The sequence below is a fragment of the Mesoplodon bidens genome (genome assembly GCF_964165515.1).
Source record: "Mesoplodon bidens genome assembly, contig: HAP1_SCAFFOLD_227, whole genome shotgun sequence".
Lineage (NCBI taxonomy): Eukaryota > Metazoa > Chordata > Mammalia > Artiodactyla > Ziphiidae > Mesoplodon > Mesoplodon bidens.
Window position 1 is genome coordinate 802,558 of NW_027671685.1, and position 4,614 is coordinate 807,171.

Here is a 4,614-nt window from a genome sequence, read left to right on the forward strand (position 1 = left end):
AAAATAAACAAATGGGACCTAATGAAACTTCAAAGCTTTTGCAGAGCAAAGGAAACCATAAACAAGACCAAAAGACAACCCTCAGAATGGGAGAAAATATTTGCAAATGAAGCAACTGACAAAGGATTAATCTCCAAAATTTATAAGCAGCTCATGCAGCTCAATAACAAAAAAACAAACAACACAATCCAAAAATGGGCAGAAGACCTAAATAGACATTTCTCCACAGAAGATATACAGACTGCCAACAAACACATGAAAGAATACTCAACATCATTAATCATTAGAGAAATGCAAATCAAAACTACAATGAGATATCATCTCACACCAGTCAGAATGGCCATCATCAAAACATCTAGAAACAATAAATGCTGGAGAGGGTGTGGAGAAGAGGGAACACTCTTGCACTGCTGGTGGGAATGAGAATTGGTACAGCCACTATGGAGAACAGTATGGAGGTTCCTTAAAAAACTACAAATAGAACTACCATATGACCCAGCAATCCCACTACTGGGCATATACCCTGAGAAAACCATAATTCAAAAAGAGTCATGTACCAAAATGTTCATTGCAGCTCTATTTACAATAGCCCAGATATGGAAACAACCTAAGTGTCCATCATCTGATGAATGGATAAAGAAGATGTGGCACATATATACAATGGAATATTACTCAGCCATAAAAAGAAATGAAATTGAGCTATTTGTAATGAGGTGGATAGACCTAGAGTCTGTCATACAGAGTGAAGTAAGTTAGAAAGTGAAAGACAAATACCGTATGCTAACACATATATATGGAATTTAAGAAAAAAAATGTCATGAAGAACCTAGGGGTAAGACAGGAATAAAGACACAGACCTACTTGAGAATGGACTTGAGGATATGGGGAGGGAGAAGGGTAAGCTGGGACAAAGTGAGAGAGTGGCATGGACATATATACACTACCAAACGTAAGGTAGATATCTAGTGGGTAGCAGCCGCATAGCACAGGGAGATCAGCTCCGTGCTTTGTGACCGCCTGGAGGGGTGGGATAGGGAGGGTGGGAGGGAGCGAGACGCAAGAGGGAAGGGATATGGGAACATATGTATATGTATAACTGATTCACTTTGTTATAAAGCAGAAACTAATACACCATTGTGAAGCAATTATACTCCAATAAAGTTGTAAAAAAAAAGGATTCCAGAGTCGACCATATGACTAATTTGTTTATTGATAACTTTCACTTGAGTTAACCAGTTAGATATCCTATCTTCACTATGTGACTAGACTCTGCAGGAAACTTCTGCCTGAGCTCTTCTGAAACCAAATTTCAACACACGTACATCAGCACAAATAATAGCAGTTTCATTCAGAGATGATGAATCATGTCTTCAGGCAAATAAGAACATTGGGAAGCTTTTTCCTGTATGTTTCTTTGAATTATCTTTCTCTTGTTGCCTTATATTATTTGCCTTTATTAAAAGTGTTATATGATTATGCTCAAAAAGTTAGAAATAAATGAATTTTAAAAAGAAAAGTAAAAAATAAAATTAAAAGATAAAAAATTTTAAAAAGTAAAAATTTCCCTGATGCCTCCGCTATTATTGTCCTTGCCCCCACAGAGAGCTACAGTCAACCCCTGACTCCCCAGGAGGCCCTCCAAGACCTCTAGGTAGGTCTCTGGACATGCTTTGTCGGACCCACCTCTGCGTGTGTTCCTCTCACCAGCTTCTGCTCCTGAAGCTGGCCTGGAGCATGTGTGCTAGTGTAAGCCATCTGGGGCACTGGCTTCCATGGGCATGGCCACAGGGGACGGCACAACCAACTGGGACCTGCATGGCCAAAGGAGGCTTTGGAGGGGGATGGCGCACAGCCCACTGGTGCCTGCATGGCCAAAGGAGGCTTTGTCGGGGGCAGCACGCAGGCCGCCAGGACCTGTGCTGCCTGGCGGAGGCTTTGACTGGGGTGGGGGTGGGGTGTTCCTTGTATTTGTTTTGGATATATCTCATACCTTTTTTTGTGCCTCTGTCCTCTTTTACTTTCTTCTTTTGTGTTAAACAGATATTTTCAAGTGAGGAATAAAATATGCATTTTAACTTAAAAAAACAATTTCAGATTAATGTTAACTTAATTCCAATATTACGCAGAAACTGTTCAAATATGTTTCTCTTCCTACCCCCTCCTTTGTGCTATTTTCATGTAAAGTATATCTTTAACATTATGAGACCCACAATGTTTTATAATTGTTTCAGGATACGTGCTGCTGAAGTGAGCACTATAATTATTGTTTTATGCAATTGTTTTTCAAATTATTTGAGGAGAAAAGGGTATGCATCATATCAATAGAATGAAGGATAGAAACCACTTAATCATTTCAGTAGACACAGGCATTTGACAAAATTCAATGTGATAAAAGCACTCAAGAAACTATGAATACAGCTTCCATTGTGGTGCAGTGGTTAAAATTCTGCCTGCCAATGCAGGAGACATGGGTTCCAGTCCTGGTCCGGGAAGATCCCACATGCTGTAGAGCAACTAAGCCCATGCGCCATAACCATTAAGCCTGCGCTCTAGGGCCCGTGAGCCACAACTACTGAAGGTCATGTGCCTAGAGCCCATGCTCCACAACAAGAGAAGACACCGCAATGAGAAGCCTGCACAACACAATGAAGAGTTACCCCCACTAGCCACAGCTAGAGAAAGCCCGCGAGCAGGAGTGAAGACCAAATGCAACAATAAATAAATAAACAAACAAATAAATAAATAAATAGAAGGAAACTATGAATAAAGGAAGCATCCTCAGCCTGATAAAGAGCACCAATGAAAATTCATGGTTAACATGATACTGAATGGTAAATGACTGGATGATTTCTACCTAATGTCAGGAACAAGACAAGGATGTCTGTGTACATCATTTTCCTTCAGCATTGTACTGAATGTTCTAGTCAGGGCAATTTAGACAGGAAAAAGTTATAAAAGGCATCTGTATTGAATAAGAAGTAAAACTATATCCATTCACAGATGACATGAAATTATGTACAGAAAATCTCAAGGAATCCAATAAAGCATTATTAAAACTAATAAATGAGTCCAGCAAGGTCATAGGATACAAGATCAATAAATAAAAATCAATTGTATTTCTATGCACTTTAAATGAATAATCTAACAATGAAAATAAGAAAACAGTTCAATTTATGATAACATTGAAAGGAATAAAATTCTTAGGTGCAAATTTCACAAAAACAGTGGAAGACTTGTATACTGAAAATAACAAAATATCATTGAAAGAAATTAGAGGGTCTAAATAAATGGAAAAATATCCCATGTTCATCAGAAGATGAACAGTATTGTTAAGATGACAGTACTCCCCAAATTAATCTAATGATGCAATGGAATCCGCATCAAAATCCCAGCTGGTTTCTTTGTAGAAACTGACAGGCTGATCCTATAATTCATGTAGAATTGCAAGGAACCTTGAATAGCCAAAACAAGCCTGAAAAAAAAGTTGGAGGATCCATATTTCTCCATATAAAACTTACTACAAAGCAATGGTAATGAAGATGGGGGAAGGGTAAAGGCATACAGGTAGATATCTAAAACAGTAGAATAGAACTGAGCATTCAGAAACTCATAGGTCCATACTCAACTGATTTTTGACAAGGGCATCAAGGCCATTCAATAGAGAAAGAGTAATTTTTTCAATAAGTGATGTTGGAACAACTAGATTACCACATGTAAAAGAATAAAATTGGACCTTTACCTCATAACTTATACAAAAATTAACACAAAATGTATCAAAGACCTAAATGCTAAGAGCTAAATCTATAACACTCTTAAAAGAAAACATGGGGGTATATCTTCAGGATCTCAGATTTGGCATTATATCCTTAGACATGATATCAAAAGAATAAGCAATAAAAGAAAATAAATTGGGCTTCATCAAACCTAAAAGCATTTGTGCTTCAAAGGACACTATCAAGAAAGTGAAAAGGCAATCTCAGAATGGAAGAAGATATTGGTAGATCATATATCTGATAAGGGCATTGTATATAGAATATGTAAAGAACTCTTACAACTCAATAATAAAAAGGCAAAGAACCCAATTTAAAAATGGGTGAAGCATCTGAATAGACATTTTTTCCAAGGAAGATATACAAATGACTGAAAAGCACATCAAAAGATACTCCACATACTTTCAAGGTTCTCTCTTTGTCCTTTGGCAGTCTGACAGTGATGTGTCAAAGTGTTGTAACATTGATTATATCCTCTTTGAATTTCATTGACTTCTTGGATGTGTAGATTCATGTTTTTCATCAGATTGAGAAATTTCAACCATTATTTCTTCAAATATTTTTTCTGCCCTTTTTTTCTCTTGCTTCTCCTCTGGGACTTTCATTACACGTTGGTTGATATGCTGAATGGTATCCTACAAGTCTGTGAGACTCCATTCATTATTTTTTTTTCATCCCTTAACTTTCTGTTCTTTAGATTGAATAATCTACATTGATCTACACCAAATTCAGCTGATCCTTTCTTCTGCAGCCTCAATTGTGCTGTTGAGCCCCTCTAGTAAAATTTTCATTTCAGTTATTTTACTTCTCAACTCCAGAATTTCTATTTGGTTGTGTGTGTGTG